At 39.2% G+C, this 20146-nt stretch overlaps 1 protein-coding gene across 1 annotated transcript in view; it reads left to right on the top strand.

The window, feature by feature from the left end:
• Positions 1-1335: 1335 nt before the first annotated feature.
• Positions 1336-20146, top strand: part of ptn (pleiotrophin) — a 98252-nt gene continuing 79441 nt past the window's right edge. The window contains exon 1 of the mRNA XM_007235066.4: positions 1336-1535. The gene's annotated coding sequence lies outside the window, so the exon portion shown is untranslated. The remainder of the gene's footprint in view (positions 1536-20146) is intronic.

The following is a 20146-nucleotide window of genomic DNA, read 5'->3' as shown; positions in this document are numbered from 1 at the left end:
GGTTTCTGACATATGATCGACATACCTGTCATGAGCTAGTAATCAGATACATTCATATAAAAAAGGTTGGGCACCCCTATTAATCTTTATCATTTTTACTTCTAAATATTTGGGTGTTTGCAACAGCGGTTTCAGTTTGATATATCTAATAACTGATGGACACAGTAATATTTCAGGATTGAAATGAGGAAGAACTGTGCATGTGATATACCATTTCCTTACTATGTTCTTCACAGTGGAAACTGACAGGTTAAATCTCTGAGACAACTTTTTATATCCTTCCCCTGAACAACTATGTTGAACAATCTTTGTTTTTAGATCATTTGAGAGTTGTTTTGATGAGCCCATGACGCCACTCTTCAGAGGAGGTTCAAATAGGAGAACAACTTGCAATTGGCCACCTTAAATACCTTTTCTCATGATTGGATACACCTGGCTATGAAGTTCAAAGCTCAATGAGGTTACCAAACCAATGTTGTGCTTTAGGAAGTCAGTAAAAAGTATTTAGGAGTATTCGAATCAATAAAATGATAAGGGTGCCCATACTTTTGCACCGGTCAAATTTTGGTTTAATGCATATTGCACATTTTCTGTTAGTACAATAAACCTCATTTCAATCCTGAAATATTACTAAATATTAAATATTAATAATATGTGTCCATCAGTTATTAGATATATCAAACTGAAATGGCTGTTGCAAACACCCAAATATTTAGAACTAAAAATGATTAAGATTAATAGGGGTACCCAAACTTTTTCATATGACTGTACAACACGTCACACAGATTTTCTACAATACACAGCTCTAGTTAGCTCTGCTGATGACAGTGCTTGAATTTTGCATGTTCCCTTAATATGTGATGACACATCCTGATCATTTAGTACTAAAAATATAATCTTTATTGGTCCTTTAATCCTACATACTTTAATACTAAGACTCAGCACTTCTATAGCAAGTAAATATTTCTCCAGAACTTTGGGAGTTTACTCTTTTTTTTTTTTAAAGAGTGAATGCTTGTTGCAGTTTACAAGGAAAGAACAGCTGGTCCTTTTCATTTACCAGTTTATTCAGACTATCCATCTTTCTGACTGACAGCCATCCACAGCACAATTCTCTCTCTCTCTCTCTCTCTCTCTCTCTTGCTCTTACTCTCCAGCTTGCTCTCGCTCTCTCTCTCTCCCTCCCTCTGTTTCTCTCGTCCCAGGGGTGACCTTGTGTTAATGAGGGTGTGATCATGGGGCTGAGAGCAGCTCTTTCAGCACGCCCTCCCTGGCACAGGCATAACCCAAGTACAACAACAACCCCCCCCCCCACCTCTTCTACACCCCAACACACACACACTCCCTCACTCACTCACACACAGACACCATTAGCACAACCCTGTGGCTCAGAGAGCGTGAGTTTACCACAGACAGTGAGAGTGAATGTGTAAGAGAAGGCACAGTGACAAAGAGCCAAAAACACAATCAGCGCAAAAAAGTGGATGAGAAGAGCCGGTCAGGACTGCTTTGAGTGCTGAAACACCAAACTAGAAGTAAGTACCACGTAAGAGAGATTTTAGAAGAATGGGATGGAGAAGTGTTGAGAGAGAAAGAGAGAGAGAGAGAGAGAGAGAGAGGTAGATGGATGGGGTGAGGAGAGACCGGGGAGAGACAGCAGGTTCAGCGCAGAGCCTGAGGGAAGAGGCTGTGTACTCTGAATGTATCACTTCGTGTCATGTGTGAGCACGGAGGAGACAGGCAGAGAACTTTCAGAGGGAGATTTGTGGTCAGAGAGAATTTCCATGCTTTGCGCGAGTGTGTGAGGGCGCGAGTGTGTTTGAGGGCTCGACAGGGTGTCCTACAAGTGTCTCCTCAGCACTGGTCAAGCAGCTAGCGTAGTCCACAGATGAAGTGAGGGTCACTGTGAGCGCTCAAGGCCTGCTCCGTATGTCACGCCGATGATGTGACAAGACTGAGAGATAATGTGCTAGTCTTTATTGTTGTTACAAATGATATATGTCAAGAGTAAAGACAAAATAGTGTGATATATTGTAACATATTGTGATTCTAATAGATTTGGCACACTGTTGATTAATATTGTGTTAGTGGATCGGTTATATGTTTTTTGGGTAATTATGTTATTTTTTAACCATAATCCAAACCTTTTGTTAAATAACATCAGTACATGGTTAAGAACATCAGCAGATATATTTATCTAGTACTATGACAGGTCTGTCACAATACCAGGGATTTGGTGTTTCAAATTGAAATTCTGACACAATATAATAATAAATCAATTAAATTAATGTATGCAGTATATTATAGCAGGAGTAACAACACCTTAAGTTGGGCACAAATGGAGACAAGTTTACTCAGGAAGTATACCACAATGGTTAAAAACATAATAAAGTACTAAACTCTTTTTGTTTCTGAGATGCAAAAATCTTCACTAGTTACTTCTTCCAATCTGAAGAGGGAGTCATTTTTGAGAAGCAACTTCGTCTCTGAAATCTCTGGTGTACTTGTCTGATTTTTTTGCATAGCAAACTTCTGGGGTCTCTTGGGTGTGAGTGTTTGGAGTCTCTGGGGTGTAAGTTTGAGTCAAGTCTATTATCTCAGGGGAATAGGGGTGCAAGTGAGTTAAGTCTATGGAGTCTGTGTTGAGTCTTAAGTCTTTGGGGTGTGAATCTGAGCCAAGCCTCTAGGGTGTGAGTCTAAGTTGAGTCTATGGGGTGCAAGTCTGAGTTGAGTCTCTGTGGTGAGAGTCTAGGTCAACTCTCTGACGTGAGAGTCTGAGTTGAGTCGCCGGGCTGCAAGTCTGAGTTGAGTCTATGGGGTGCGAGTCTAAGTCGACCCTCCGAGGTGCAAGTCTGAGTTGAGTCTCTAGGGTGCGAGTCTTAGTTGAGTCTCTGTGATGAGAGTCTAGGTCGACTCTCCGAGGTGCAAGTCTGAGTTGAGTCTCTGTGGTGAGAGTCTAGGTTGACTCTTTAAGGTGCGAGTCTGAGTTGAGTCTATGGGGTGTGAGTCTGAGTCGACTCTCTGAGGTGCAAGTCTGAGTTGAGTCTCTGGGGTGCAAGTCTGGGATGAGTCTCTGAGGTGCAAGTCTGAGTTGAGTCTCCGAGGTGAAAGTCTGAGTTGAGTCTTTGGGGTGCAAGTCTGTGTTGTGTCTTTTGGGGTGCGAGTCTAGGTCGACTCTCCGAGGTGCAAGTCTGAGTTGAGTCTATGGGGTGCGAGTCTAGGTCGACTCTCCGAGGTGCAATTCAGAGTTTAGTCTATTGATTGCGAGTCTGAATTGAGCATTGTTAAAAGTTTTTACGTTAGTCAGTAGATTTGTATGGAAATACAGATCTAGTATGCATCTCAAATTTAGCAGTCTTCAGTCTCTACCAGTTAGCTAATTAGCTAGATAACGACTCGTTTACAGACAGAGCAAGCCTGTCTCTCTTTCTGAGTCTGAGACACAACAAAAACACAAAAGAGAAGGTGGAAGGGTTCCCTTAGAGGGAACATGCAGTTTGGACATTGAGTGGGAGATTAGAACAGCACTCAATTTCGTCCTTTTCATTTTTTTTTGGCATGTATTGAAGAGCAAATTGCATTTCCCTTGAATAGAAGGTGTCTAGCAGTGCCTAGCTACATATTTTTAAGGCGTTTATTTTTCTTACTCTCTCTTTTTTTCATTTCAGAAAGTTTCTTTTTTAAAACAGGCTTAACATTCTGTAGTTTAATGTGGTGGTTGAGCTTTTATTCATAGCCAGTGTAGATTTGTTTATTTCTTGCCTGAGGAACCCGCAATGAGTTATATGAATATAAGGGCAATAAAATGTGTCTCACCTTCCTCTTTATCACGAAGCCCCTCATAGTATATGCAGACCTGATTCTCCTCTTTTTTAACCTGTGGAGAATATTGTAGTTTACTGGAACAGCACTGCGCTTCATGTGCAAATACTTATTTGCATTTTTATATCTGTGTGACTAGATGTGTATGTTTGCTTGCAGTGTGCAGAGCAGTTCGTTCCTATGTTGCATTGAGCATGTGTGTGTTGGAAGGCTATAAAGTGGGTCGTTCCTGACTGGAATTGGAATGGAAGGGATACCAAGTTGAGCTGCTGCTCCTGTAAAGGAAGAGAGAGAGAGAGGGAGAGAGAAAGGGCCTCAATACTCCTGCTGTTGCCATAGTTATTTTCAGTTCGGCCACAGTCACTCCAGCCAGACCAAACTCTGCTTCATTCCTCCGCACACAAAAGCCGCAGCGGTGAGGCCTACTCTGAAAGGGAGCCGCTTCATTTCTTTGCCATCAACACATGGTGAGCATTTAATGAAAGAGAGATTAACCAGCAAAGGCCCATCCGGAAGACTGGCCTCAGATCAGCTTAGAGTCAGGATTACTGCCAGCGGAAGTTCAGGTGCTCTGAGAGAAGCTGGGAAGTCAGTGGGAAGTGTGTTAAAGGGCTTCACATTTCCCAACTGGTATTTTTGTTTAGTTTTGGATCTAAATTGGTGCTTTTTGGACCAATTGGTGCATGCAGAAGTACTGACAATAGAAAAAGACTCGGAGTGGAGCCCAACCTCAGTTGCAATGTTCATTAACATCATTCTGAACACATTTCGCTTATTTAAACAACTCCAAACTGTAGTTAAAAATATCAATTTTAACACTCTATTTAATAAAAATAAACCCAAACTCGGGCTGGATCTGGCCAAGATTTCCCACTACTTTCCTAGGGCTCTGTGAAGTCAGGCTCTAGAAATTGGTCTATGATGTAGGGCTACGTTTTTGCTAATGTGCTATAATGCTATTTTGTATTTGTATATATAAAGCTGTGGCATGATAATCACAAAAAAAGTTAAAATTTTATAATCACACAGCTCTGACCTGTGCAGTCAACATGCGTGATCTTCTCCACTCGACCACATTATACTTAAGTTACATCTTAAATAAAGGCCTATGTATGTTTGTTTCACTGTTTATTAACGTAATTCTGAACAGATTTTACTAATTTAACCCCTTAACAGGCCAGGATTTTTGCCAATTACCAAATATTTTAAGACAAATATTAAATTTAAGTAGCTATTCATGTTTTATATTTAATTTCACCTGTGTAATTAGTTATGCAATATAATCATCCACCCTTTACCAATAATGATTGACCCACCTGCCAACCCTCTCCCCCTGCCCACCGTAATCCTGAATATTTGTCACCACATTTGACATACAGTCCAGTAGATATAGTGCAGCCCCCTACCCCCATATTTCAGCATCCCTATATCACAGCAGGAAACCGCCACTGCACGTCCCTGTCTGCTCCTGCTCTGTGTTGTGGTGTATTTTTTTCCTAGGCTTGTTTCTTAATGAAGACACCATTAATGTTGTGTATGTGTGTGGGTTGCCAAGTACAACAGCGTTTGGCATGTTCCCAAATGAGTGGGGGAAAAAATAGCTTTAGTCTGTTGGTGGTAACAGGGACAGGATTTTCTCTTCTTCTTTCTACCCCTCCTCTCTTCTTCTTCTTTTGTTTCTTGGCTTCAATTTTAAAGGACTTTGACAAACATTATTTTGTATGGAATGTCATGCTTTGAGACGCACTGAATTGAGCACAAAGCTGCATGTCTGTGGTCCAGACTGTTTCACATGACTGCTCTAGTTGCTCTAAGGGAGCTCTAAAGGAAGGAAGTCTCTGGGGAGGCAGACCGTCTCCATGTGCTCTTAATGGGGAAAAGCTAAAAGCTGACCTGCACCTGGGCGGCCTGCGCACTTTTAAAAAAGAGCTTTAAGGGTGAAAAGAGAAAGGTTGACTGGTGAACATTTATAGGATAACCACACATGATATAATAAGGAATTATTTATTAAACAGATGGTTCATTTTTTCAAAGAAAAAAAAATCTGTAATTGAGAGGAGCAGGAGCTTTAAAAAAAAAAGTATCCAGCATTTGCTTCACTTTTGCTCTCCTTCGGAAAGTCTCCACTGTTACTACTGAGCTGTGGATAATACTTTAAGAGCCTTTTCACACACAAACGTCCAGATCAGAGACTAAACCTAGGTTTAAATTCAGTTCATTTAGCCTGGATAGTTTGGTTTCACATTGCAAGTTTACTAAACTGTGCACTAAACTAAAGAACTTTGTTGGGTCCTCCTTTCAAAAGATTGCATGGGAGTCAGGTGATAGCATCCAAGCTCCTGTGCTATATTTAGCTGCGCAATAAATGAGAACTCTGGTGTAAAATTGACGTTGGGTGTAGAAAAACATGATAAAAAGTACTTAGCTTTGTTGATTAGCCCACTGTTATGCTCCTACTGCTTTCGGAGATCCAGTAATTTTGTACTTTTTGCCCAGCACTACACTGACATATTTTAACAGGGCATATTTTGCCTCGATAAATCATTTTTTACACCATTATCCAGGCTCAAAGTAGCTCCACACCTCCTTTAAATCAAGGCATTAATATCTTAAAAACATGTACGCAAGAAGCTTATTAAAAACCACTGTGTACATAAATAAATAAAATAAGTAAAATATATAGTATTCTTTTAAGTTAAAAGGAGTAAAACTATGAGGGAAAAATAACAATCCAAAACATAAGTAATAGCATGATAAACTACATATTGACATAAAGAAGGCTACAATGCAGTTTCATCATATTAAAAATATAAATAAATATGAAATATATAAAAATGTACAAAATAACCATAGGTTTTTAACCTGAAATCTATTTAACATCATAAACACTTACAGATGATTCTTTCGTGTGGCAAAAACAACAAAATGTAGCTGTTGCAGTGCTGAACTAAACCACTTCCTGTTTTACTTTACCGCCATGCTTACAGTCCTCACTAGAGGGTGCTATTTCACCTAAATCAAAGAACAAGAGCTGCATATCCCTACACTTGGTTTGTAGCTAACCAATCTTAGCACATTAAAAATATTTCTGTACTGGCTTTAATGTGGTTCTGGAGCTGAGAGTGAGGCCAGTGCTGCAGTCTTGTGGTTAAAGGGAAAATTGCAGGGTGTTGTGACCTTGCGCAGAATTGCAGCAACACAAAATATTTATTTCTTGTCTGCTTTCCTTGAACCTTTCTGATCTGCAGCTAGTGATTCCGTGTATCAAGAGTCAAGTCAATTGATTTGGGTCAGAAGACACTTATTTAATTTAGTATTCAATTTCTATTTTTTTAAAGACTGATGTCTTTCTATTTACTATTAAGTATAAGATTTAGTGTCCACAATACGGCCCATGGGCCATTTGCGGCCCGTTTCCTTTTTTGGAGCGGCCCGCGAGGTATTATAGAAATAGAATGAAAGTTAGCCCGCTGTTAAGCAGGTATTTATAAAGTGAGTCTCAAAGTTTGAACGCTAGGTGTCAGAAACGGGCCAAATAGTCGGAGAGGGTGCGCATTTCTAGCACAGAAAAACGGGGCAAAAGAGTCTAAAAGCGGAGAGGGTGCGCATTTCTAGAGCAGAAAAACGGGGCAAAAGAGTCTAAAAGCGGAGAGGGTGCGCATTTCTAGAGCAGAAAAACGGGGCAAAAGAGTCTAAAAGCGGAGAGAGTGCGCATTTCTAGAGCAGAAAATGGGCCAAAGAGTCTAAAAGCGAAGAGGGTGCACATTTTTAGCTCAGAAAAACGGGCCAAAGAGTCTAAAAGTTGCCGTAATTAAGGAGTTTAATATTAAGAGACATCATGAAATTAAACATCAATTTGAAAAATCTTAGTTTACACAACACTGTCAAAGATAAAGACAGTAAGTCAAGTAAAATGGTGGGTAAATGAAATAAACAGGAAAAACAGTATTATTTAAAGTGGTATATTTCATGATTTGTTTTATTACAGAGTCTGTGGCCCGTGACTTCAAATATATTTCTCTTTCTGGCCCCCAACAAAAAAAAGTTTGGACACCCCTGTTCCAAAATGTCAATTTTCCCGAAGAAGAAAGAAAACTTACTCCTACTTAAATTTGAATGGAAGTCAAACTTTTTTTCCTAGTCAGAATTTGTAACATCATATATTATATTTATCACTGCCAATTTCAGATCGTGTCAGAAAGTCAGAAACAGCAAGAATATCAACACAACATTTGCATATGACAGTGACATTTTAGTTGTGTGTTGTAGTGTTTAGTTAGTCACAAAGCAATTTATACAGGATACAGAATAGATATACTCCTTACAACTGGATACAGAAAAACAGATATTTTTGTATTGTTTATTGAGCAAAGATTTTTAACCTTTTTCTAACATTTTAACCTTAACTTTAACAAGAATAGGGAGACAGAATATTCACCACTAACAAGCAGTGATTCTTTGCTTATCCACCCTCCACCCCAACATCAGGAGGGTAAATTAAATCAATTCCTGATGAACTCCACCAGTGTAACTGACACAGCCAACCAAACCAAACACCAAACCCAAACTCAAACACACATTAACAATACAACCCAAACCTTTCTATTAACCCAAAACCCAAAAGATGAAAGGGCAATCACGGAGCATGCTGGGAGCTTCACTTTCAACTTCCAAGCCTCCCGACTCCCCGTACTGGATGCTGCCATGATATTTTGAAAAAAGATGCTCTTAAAAGAAACAGTATATGTAAAAAATATATAGAATGAGTGAAAGTGTTACTCATTGATGTTGAAGCACTGAAAGAATATAAAGAGTAATGATGTACAGTTAAAGCTTTTTGTCATGGTGTGCACAGAATACAGACACTCGCAGATGCAGTAAAACGGGTTGTTTATTAAAATAGCAGGCAGAAAAAAGGGTAGTCGTACAAACGGAGTTAGAGCACCGAAAAACAGAAGCAACGTAGGAATAACCATACCATGAGTGAGAGACAGTCCAGAGTTCAAACACAAGCAGGCCAACATCAGAGGTAATCCAAAATTGAACAAACGTGAAACAGTCCAGGTCATACACAAAAATTCCACAATCAGAGATAATCCAAAAATCGGCGTCGAGAAAAACAAAACAAGGTCATACACGAAGATAACAGAGACAAAAGATAGTAACGCTTAGTAATGAGGAAAATCCAACAATACCCGGCACAGAAGTGTGTGAGAGGTGTCCTTAAATAGTGCCAGACTAATATTCGGGGCTTCCTGGTTGGAGCAGGTGAGGTGACGTGTGACTAGGTGTGTGCGTGTCAGCGGGTGGTGCGTTCTGGGTAATGTAGTTGTTAGACTGAGAACCTCTGTCAGAGCTGGGTGCGTGAGAAACAGAGGAGCTAACAGCACCAGATGTGACACTTTTAGACAAATTACATTTCTGATTTATTTTTAATAAGAAACATAAAAGAAGATGTCACACTACAGTGTATTTGTGCAAACAGTTGTTTAAAAATCTTTGTAGAATAAGAACGATTACACACACACACACACACACACACACACGCTCACACACACATATACCTCTGGGCAAGAAAGATGGCTTTCTCTCTGGGGTCTCTTTAACTGTTCTTTATCTTTCTGTCTGTCTTTTCTGTCTGTCTGTCTATCTCCCAAGGTGAACAGGGTTATTTGTGTTTATCTAATGAAGTGAGATAACTCCCTTTCTGATGAAGCCACCAAGGAGAAAATGACAGAAAAGAGCCAGGTGACAGACAGTACAGACAGGTGGAGTGAAAGTGTCTTGAATGAGTTTAAATGAATACATGGCAGCACATTTCAATCAGAGAGAGAAAGAACTGTGGCTTCATTTATCTTTGAAAAATCTCAGCGATGACTAGCTTTGTTCCCGAAACATTTCTAATGCTTTTTTGTTACTGTTACATACATTTTTGAAATAATTACTTGGCAAGGCCTTATGTTTACAGGATGTTTGGGCCATTCAGCATATTTATCATCTTTAAACTTCCCAAAAACAGAGAAAAATCAATAATTAAACATTATATATCAGGTTAGCTCACGTTGTCTCAACAGAAAAGCAGTAAATAGCAAACCTGCTGAGCTGATAGAATAGATTTTCTTTGAAAAACTCCAGAGAATAGTGCAGACCTGTGCTTGGGCTTGATGTGGGCAAGATGAAGGCTGAGAATTTGATCCAAACAGGATTATATTATAGATATTATGACTGCTGTTAATCAGAGAGGGAGAGCGTGTCATGGGATGTAAAATGAGTGTGGCTTGCTTAGGGCAAGGAGCATAAACAGTACCTCATGAAATTTCTACAGGCTTAAAGAGAGGACGGTATTGATCTGAAGCTCAGATCAATAAAGCAGGCAGTGGTGATATAAAAATCATATTAATGTGGAAGAGCATCATTGCTGCTAATAGAAATAACTTGACCTTGGCGGCCTGTATACATTTATATAGCTTGTGTGTTAGTATATTTTTAGATCTTTATTTCTGATGTATCTCACATTCATGGCAAGATAAAAGTACATCAGTACTTGATTCCTTACAGATTACTTTTGAGAATTAAATGTGATTTATTGAATTAAATTTGACTATCTACAACCAGGTATGATTACTGACAGAATCAAGTAGAATCCTGTAGAATCAAGGAGCAGGATCAAAACAGGATAGAACTATTATTCACAATGAAGAAAACATGGAACACTGGTCAACCTTCCCAGTAGTGAACAACCTACTGTAATTACTCCAAAAGTACATGGACAACTCATCCAGGAGGTCACAAAAGAATCCAGAAGAACATATAAAAACTGCAAGCCACAATTGCCTCAGTTAAGGTCAGTGTTAATGATTCAATAATAAGAAAAAGAAATTTCCAAGGCAAAAAAACACTGCTGACCAAAAAGAACACAATTTCCTGTCTCACAGTTACCAAAAAACATCTTGATGATCTCCAGAACTTTGGAAAAATATTCTGTGGACTGACTTTGACAAAAGTGGAACTTCTTGGAAGGTGTGTGTCCTGTTTTATCTGGCTAAAAACTAACACATCATTTCAGAAAAAGAGCATCATACTGACTGTAAAACATGGTGGTGGTAGTGTGACGGTCTGGGGCTACTTTGCTGCTTCAGGACCTGGACAACTTTCTGTAATAGATGGAATCAGAAATTGTGTTCCCTACTAGAAAATTCACACTTGTGAGGCTTCCTAAAGGTGTTGAAGCTATCTGCTCCTGGTGCTGCTTATACAGTAGTGTGATTGGTTCATTTTGTAATATGACTGCTATTTTGTAACCTACTGTGTTATGGCCCTTTCCATTAGTATATCCTAATAAGGGACTGGAGCGAGATTACTGTAATAAGCTCAGTTTTGTGGAGAGAGAGTGAGTGCACTGACAGTTCGGAGAAAGTTCGGTGCATGTTGCTAGTTTGGTTGGTTGTTTGGAGGATCTTCTGCACAGTGAAATTCCTCCCAAAAGCTTCTTAAAAACATTTGTCACAAATCTGAATGACTGAATCTGTAAACAATGAACATAATAATAGGCAAGAGTTCCTATGTGTGAAAACAAACCAGCAATATTGAGCCCCTCCCCCAAATGAGTCCAGAATTGGTCCTGGCTGTAGAATAGGTGCTGGGTACAGCCCTGCTATGATGGTTAATGTCCAACTTCATCTATTAAACTTCCACAATCTGCACTCAGATTTTGTGCAGCCCTCCCACAAATGCATACAGCATATGAGAAATGCTTTTATCATTCTTATATTTAAATGCTCATACTTCAGTTTCATACATAAACACATAGTATTCTGTATTAGGTATTAGGACCAGCCAGCCCTACACATTATATTGTCAGTATCACACAAAAAACTTGTCTCCATTTTCATCATACAATTTGAATCTGACAGTTCCTTGCATACAAAATTGTTTATACATTTCATGATGAATGGACCAACAGTAATGGACCAAGCTCCATAATGCGGATAATTCCATCTTGATTTTTTTTTAACAGTATTTTGTGTATTCACTACTCAAGGTAGTAGGACCAAACTTTGTCTTTGTTCAGGAAGTCCTTTTTGAAAACAAAACAACAAAAAAAAAACAAGCAAACAAAAAAAATATATCCTCATATGTAGACAAAAGTTTATTTTAACAATTACATTAATCCTTGACATTTGGAATCAGATGGATTCAATTAGTTAAAACACAAACAATAGCTTTCTAAAATAAGTAAATAAACTAGTTTTAAACATAAAATTAATTGATAATTTTTATCTGGACCATATTTCTGCTTACACTGGCTGTAAAAACTTTTGATTGGGATTCCTGCCTGCTTGTTTTCAATCAATTGAGTGTAATTTTGTCTATGACCACAAGATGGTATGTGTCTCTATTTGAGGACATTTTTTGAGGTCACTGTTCTAAAAAATGTAAATGTTCCATAGTGCTACGAAGCAGAACTGTAATGTCTGCATAAAAAGATGCACGGTCTCAAGAGGTTAAAGCATAGTAAGCTAATTAGGAGATCAATCCCCAATTAGCTGTGTGGTTGTGAAGATGGTTGCCACAAAAAAAGAAAAGAAAACAATTTCGTATTCATAAAGTTCATAGAGTTCAGAAAATAATATTTGGTATAATAACCCTGGTTTTTATTCACAGTTTTCATGCATCTTGGCATGTTTTCCTCCACCAGTCTTACACACTGCTTTTGGATGGATTTATGCCACTCCTGGTGCAAAAATTCAAGCAGTTCAGCTTGGTTTCTTCCTCTTGATTATATTCCAGAGGTTTTTTAATTTGGTAAAATCAAGGAAAAACATAATCATTAAGTGGCCTCAAATCTTTTTCCAGGGCTGTATATAGTACATTTGGTGCATAGTGTAAAAAAAACTGATTGTTACTCATTTCATTATGCCCAGTTGTCTTAAAAATCTTTATTATTAATTTTAGAGGCACATTTGGAAGCAGAGTGTTTTTGTATTGTTTCATTTTTGTGGTTGGTGAACATTTGAGTCATTTTTTGATTTTGGCTGAGTGGAGCGTTTCAGCGTCGTCCGAACCTTCCCCAGCGGCTTTGTGACGGTGTGACGATTGGATCTTTATTGCGGATCTCAAACCAGCTGGAATGGAAAGCAGGTGGAAGGCTGATTGGAATGAGTGCAGCGAGGCACGGTGTGTACCTGTGAGCAGCCCTTGCTGCAATCTAATAGGCTGCTGTACACTAATGGGGTAGGCAGTGGCTTGGAATAAGAGCCTAATGGGAACACATTCTGAAAAGCTGCCAGAATAAAGCAGCCCTGACTCGTGCATTGGAACTTCATTGCTTCTAATTCACACTGAATCGTAAACGATCACCTATTGCGTCCGATTGTTCACACAGGTAAAGTGTGAACCACTGCTGTGGATGTTCATAATGTCTCATCGCCTCCCAAGCAGCGTGCAGAACTCCTTAGCTCTCCAGAGCTTTCAGGACTTTATCATTTAAAATAACTTTACAGACTGAAATGGTTTGGAATAATGAGGTGGTCCTCCTCAAGGGAAATTACACATCATATGCTGTGGATGTGTTTATGATGTGCCTATAACTAGATTAATAGCAAAATGTAAGACTTAAAACTTCATGTTTTAATTTATGCTAACTCAAGTTTCCATTCCACATTACTTAAAAAAAATGAGCAAACCAGCTGCCTTAAAAAGTTAAGTAAACTCAGCTTACAGTATAACAAAAAATAAAAAAGTTAAATCAACTTAATAACTTGATGTTGTAAGTTATGCTAATTTAAGTTTTAAGCAGGGCGTCTGTGAGCTGATGTATCGGAACCGAGTCGCTGCGCTTTCCTCCAAGCGTGCTGTGATGCTACTCAGCAATGCTGCATCAGCAGAAGTTCGAAACGATTGATACATCTGAAGCCAGGCACCTCCTCTTTTTGAAATGTTTCTGATGCAGGATCACAGAGTAGCCCCAAACACACTCATGATTAATTTTGAGAATTAGTACATGCCTTTTGCACATTTTTTCCCGTCAGTATGATGCACATTGATACGCCCTAAATCAGGTTGGTGCATGGTTAACTGCTTGCCTATAGATAATTTAAATAGGGCCCTATGAGTCTTTTCTTTAGAGAAATTACAAATGAAGTTAGAGAGCGATAGGAAGAGGTCTGGCTGACCCACATGGCAACTCCTTTAGCTCAGCCATTACTAAGACCCCATCTGATGAATTTGGATATTTTAAAAAATGTGGGTTTTTGTCTCCATTTTTTTTCAATATCCCCGTCCACACAGCAACAACATACTACATCCTTAGGTTTTCTCGTCACTCCTCAGCAAAAATTGGCCCAGAACCTCTGTTTGCTGTTTGCCCCACGTGACCCCTGCTCCTTTGTGTCTCCTGTCTTAGTAGTTTTCCACCACATGTCTCATTTGTAGCTCTGCCCTTCCCCAGGTGTTCATTGTTTCCTGTTCCTATATATAGTCTTCCTGTGGCACTTTGTCTTCGTCGGTCTTTGCACCTTCCTCTGTTGTTTGGTCTCTCTCTAAGTGTTTCATTTGTCTGTTTTTGCATAGCCGTAGCCCTAGTCCCTTGTATATATCCCTGCTTTGTGTCAAGCTGTTTATTTCTAGTTTCCCTGTTATTCTCTTGTATATATTTCCCTAGCCCTGTTAGTTTATTTATAGTATCTCTTGTTTGTTAAGGTTTATGTTCTTTTGTTTCACTGGTTTATTTTGGTTATTGGTTTTTGGTTTATCTTTGTTCCGTGTTTACTTTTCTCTTTGTTTATATTTGTTATTTATTTATTAAATTATTCGTTCTTACCTGCATTTATGTCATTTACATTTATTTTTATGTTTTTTTATGCATATTGCTCGTTTTTTTTTTACTGGAAAGAACAAGCCTCTCAGTTTCAGAACTTACGTCAGTCCTTGGACCAGGAAACGAGTGAAGAGGAGGCCTTTTTAATTCCAGAAAATTTGAGTCTGTGTTTAAGGGTTTAATGCAGATGGATGAGGAGCAGTGTTGGCAGTTATGAAAGCAGACAGGCAGCTGATTCAGGCTTGGTGGGAGGGAGCAGCGGAGGCTTCATTAATGTGAGATTAACGGGACAGGATTATTAAAGCCCAGCGATTGGGCCTGAGCTTCACACTGAGCTCATGTCCACCCACAGAGACATGATTGACTGAAGCTTCACCTTTAGCAGAACACACACACACACATTTATAAATCTCTCTCTGACTTTCTCTGTCTCTCTCTCCCTCTTACTGACTTTCTATTTCTCTGTCTATATGCATATATATACGTATATATGACAGTTATTATGAAATTTTAAAGAGGACTATGGACACATTGTGGACCAGAGCAGACACTCACCGCTTAGTAGTGTGGAGATGCCTTACCAAAGTCTTTGTTAATTCACTATAGTAGTATAGCATAATAGTAGAACTACTGTAACATGGTGTTAAAGAAAAAATAGCACACACACACACACAGACTGAGTTGTGCTCAGAAATAACTGGTTTCCTTCATCAGTATGCTATGCACAGAACTGCGTTTCAGACAGCCCAACCTAACCCAATCTCACAGAGAGAGAGAGAGAGAGAAAGAGAGAAGGAGAGATAGAGTGCAAGAGAGAGAGAGAGTGTGTGTTTGTGTGTGTGTGTAAGAGAGAGAAAGAGAGAAAGAAAAAAAGAGGGGAAAAAGAAAGAGAGAGAACACTAATTTGGATAGATGTGCAGCGGAGTATGACAGAGAGAAACTGGCTGAAAGTGAGTGTGAGAGAGAGATATGAATGGACCGATATTGGAAGAGAAAGACAGTGTGTGTGAGAGAAAGAGAGAGAGAGAGATGGGAAAAGAGAGAGAGAGAAAGAGAACAAACAGATTTAGATGAATGAGAAGAAGAGTATGACAGAGAGATACAGTGATTTAGAGTAAAAGAGCATGTCTAAAAGTGAGTGTGAGAGAGTGATATGAATGGACTGATATAGAGAGATATACACACAAACGGTGTGTGTGTGTGCGAGAGAGAGAGAGAGAGAGAGAGAGAGAGAGAGAAAGAGGTCGGGTTCTCAGCCCACTATTTAACATTCAGTTCAGGAAGCATGCATGTACTGTACGTGTGCGAGACAGAGAGAAAGCGAGAGAAATCAGAATATATTCATCTGCACTGTTTCACTGTTTGAGAGTGAAAGCATACAGTAGCAGCAGTAAGTAAGTAAACTCTGACTCCAGATTATTCAGTAAACTGTGAGCATTTCCCAAAGTCTCTGGAAGCTAATGTAGCATATTGTCTCTGATGTTATTTAACAAGCCAGTCGACCCGAGTCGTTGATCCTAAAATGCTTAATAATTTGGCTCTGGTCTTGATGACACACAGGGGCCGTGTTTGGCAGGACTGTGTAGAACTCAATCCAGTGATGGTGACAGATGAGCCCCTTACATCCCACACTGTAAGCTTTACAAACACTGTGAAATTCGATGTAGTAGAAACAACCAAAAAAAACCCACATAAAAACGGGAAAATAAATGTGATCATTTATAAATCTGTTTACACCCAAAAGCCACATATAGATGAAACAACAGAAGCTTGGCTAACATTTTTTGGTTAGTTGAACGTTTTCCAAATGTTACAGTTAACGTTCTTGGAACATTCGATCTGTCAAGTTGTCTGAATATTCTTAGAACGTTTTTATTTGAAGTTTTTAAGCATTCTGGTAACGTCTCTGCAACGTCACTGGTATCAGTGTTTCAGTTGTTAGTCTTGGTAATGTTACTTTGAATGTTTCCATGATGTTTACATGATATATTAATGTAGATGGGATTGCTATGTAAGAAACATTCTTATAACATTGTGATACAAACCCTTATTATGTCACACATGTTCAAAACGTTCCTGGAACATTATTTCTGCAATATCACATGCCAACCTTCCTGAAAACCAAAATGGTGCTATATGTTCTTATAATGTTCTCTGTTTTCTGGGAGGGGGCCTTGATTTGATTGTCATTTTATTTGTCAATGTTTTCAATGTAAACATTTGGCTGCATAAAAGCAACATGTAAGCAGTTTTAAGTGATTTCACTTTTGTATCACAACTGTAATGTAATGCTTTATTTCTTTTAAACAATGTTTTTTCTTTCTGCCAATTTTCCATAAAGACCTTGTAAAGATTTGTGGAGTGCACAACCTATAACCACCTGAGCTGTGAATTACATCAGCTCCTCCAGAGTGACCATGGACCTCTTGGCTGCTTTTCTGATCAGTGCTCACCTTGTTCAAGTTCAAGGGATATAAATACTTTTGCAATTGGGCAATGTGCTCATGGCAAGGTGTCATGAATGATCAGTGTTTGAGGGAGGACTGATCGTGGGTGCAAGATGGATTGGACATTATAGAAATGAGCGCTAATGATCGTGACCAGCAGTTTCTGGCAAAAAAATAATCTGTTCATACAGATTAATGACTCTGGTAGAAACCACCTTTGCATTCAATGTTGGAGGCCCAACACGCATATCCTGCCTGTCAGTGCAACGTTCTTTGGCGGTCACTGAACATGGCAAAAGTCATGGGACTAGCTACTCATTCCGTTTCTATGACTTTTGTCCTGTCAGTATATTTTGAACTTACATAGTGTTTGGACAGAATGACATTGAATACATGTTTCTTTTTGCTGCATATTGTTTATGTGCTCATACAGCTGGTTCTCTGCTCTTAAACAAGCATAAATACATTTATATTTGTATTAGGTACGTGCAGTTTGCTTGTATGAAAAAAATTATGTTCTTGAAATATTTTTTAGCAATACATACAGTACAGGACACACCATCTCATTCATTGTTTTTATTTTTTTGTCTTCCTACATTGGAGGAACAATGTAGTAAATAACTGTTAACTTTCGGTTTCTGAGGCTGGAACTTATCCTTTGTAACAGAGGTAACTTTTGCTTTTCCTTTCCTGGGGTTTGCTTTTTTTCCATTTTTCCAAAGTTTTTAGTCAACATGTAGTTTTGTCTTGCTTTTCAAAGAAAATTTGACTACACTATATTTATTAACCAGTAAATAGACATACAAACAAAGCAAATATGGGGAAAAATAAAAGAGTCATTGTTCAGTGTAAGTTAATTTTGAATGTAGAATATTTGGTGCATATCTCCTATAATAAATTACGTACTATAAATAACGTTGCTGTTGAATCAGCTGTTGCCTGTTGAACAGCTGTAAATTGAGGTTAGACGTGACGTGTTGTTAATGTAAGTATGTAAGTGCTGTTGCGTGTGGGAATGTAGTTCAGGTCAGCTGGACCCATCAGTGTACTGCCTCTTGTTTTATTTGTCTGTGGATGTTACAAAAGCTGAAAGGCCCTAAAGCGTTGGGTCATAAGTGTACGTGTATGTGTGTGTGTGTGTGTGTGTGTGTGTGCGAGCTTTGACCCAGTTAGTAGTAGGCAGAGGACAGTAGAGGTCACACATAACACAACTTCCCATGCCAACAAGCATGCTGTCTCGCCGACTGATGCCTTTTGAGTGGGATGGGCAACAGCGTAAAGCTTGGGGCTTTGCTCTGAATGTGTGTGTTTGTGTATGTGTGTGTGTGTGTGTGTGTGTGTTTTCCCAGTGGCTGGTTGCCGTGCGTGAAAGTGACACTGAGAGGTGCTTTGGGATTTTATTCCAGCAACAAATATGGCAATCTCCTGTGTTCAATTAAGACATACAGATTTAAATTTAGTTAAGTAGGCCTCTGTATGTGTTAATTAAACACTGGTGATTTACGTAAAGCCTCTATTAAAACATTACTGATGAGTAGTGTGTGTGTGTGTGTGTATGTGTGAGGTGTGGGGGACAGCCTCTTGAAACACTCATTTATAATCACACAGCAGTGATGTGAGCATCAGAGGCTTTACAGATTAATTTAAAGTGGATTATGGAGGCTGGTTATTCAAATAACGCTGTATTATAGATCCATGTAGAATGCCATTGACATGTTCTTATAAGTTACTATGGAATCAGGATCTTTAAAGTGATAAATATTATCATAATGTTGAGGCTTCATATCACTGCACTTTATAGCAAATGTTACTGTTGCATGTTTCAGATTTGAGCTGATTCAGTCTAGACAGTAAATATATTTATTATGTACAGTGAAAACAATGCCTTACTTCATTATTGCATCATTTTTCTGCACTTTCTGACAACGCTGAAAACTAGTAACCTGAGGCAGTGACTTTTCCACAGGCACACACACAGGCACACACACAGGGCTGAAGAACAGTATATGGCTCTTTGTTCCAGTCCCCCTGCCCCTGCTGCTTACAGTGCCATGCCCATAGGCTTTAGCTGTCTCTTAGCAGCACACAATAGTACACACTCATCCACTCACACTTCTAAACACAACAACCTTCAGGGACGGGGTTCATAATTATTCAAATCATCCAAAAACAAACACATCTGACACAGAACTGAGTCTGTTCTGAGGTTTAACAACTCGTGCAGTCTGTTTAACCCAAAGTGAAAGAAAGAAAACAGTCCTTGTGTTTCTAGATGCACACTATCATGCTACTGATCTAGTTGACATTGCTATTTATGATAAGGCACTACAGGAGTTGCACAATGAAACTGAAACACCTGGTTTTAGACCACAATATTTTATTGTTTTCGGTGGAAACAGGAGAGTTGAGGTGCACATTGAATTCTGCCGTGATTTGAGCAGCGTCAGTTTTATGTTTTTTGGATAAAATCCGGGTTAAGGCCCTGTCCCACTGCGATTGCATCTAAATATCCACTAAAGTACGTCCAAATTTATCAGAAAACACTGCGTCCACTGAGTGAACGCGCTGCGTCTAAAATATAGATGCAGTGCGTCCAAATTACATCCATATTCCGTCTAAATTGAAGTTGGACGCCGACTTCCAAATTTGTACGTCGACTTCCACTCTTTGGACGTCGACTTCCGCTTTTTGGAAGTCGACTTCCAACTGTATATGGTTGTTTTTTCTAGTGAATCATCATTTCTTCTTGAGCTACAAGAGAGAGCACATCTATTCTCTTCTACACAACCATGGACCACAGATTCCTTGCAGTGATGGTGCAGCAGTAGAACATACTCCTCCATGTGCTGGACCAGACCGGGAGGAGGAGGAGGCGGCAACAGGAGAGGACTGTATGGGTCAGGCCTTGGATTGTACGCCGGGTGGAGTTTGGACTGTATGACCGGCTGATGGTAAAGCGATGGACGCCAGAAAAATATTTTTATGGACGTCGACGTCCACATGTACGTGCCGTCCAAATATCCACTAAAATACGTCTGTACTGCGTCTAAATATCCAC

The sequence above is a fragment of the Astyanax mexicanus genome, chromosome 2, assembly GCF_023375975.1.
Source record: "Astyanax mexicanus isolate ESR-SI-001 chromosome 2, AstMex3_surface, whole genome shotgun sequence".
Classification (NCBI taxonomy): domain Eukaryota; kingdom Metazoa; phylum Chordata; class Actinopteri; order Characiformes; family Acestrorhamphidae; genus Astyanax; species Astyanax mexicanus.
Note: the sequence above shows the minus strand (reverse complement) of the source record. Positions and strands in the feature narration are given on the sequence as shown.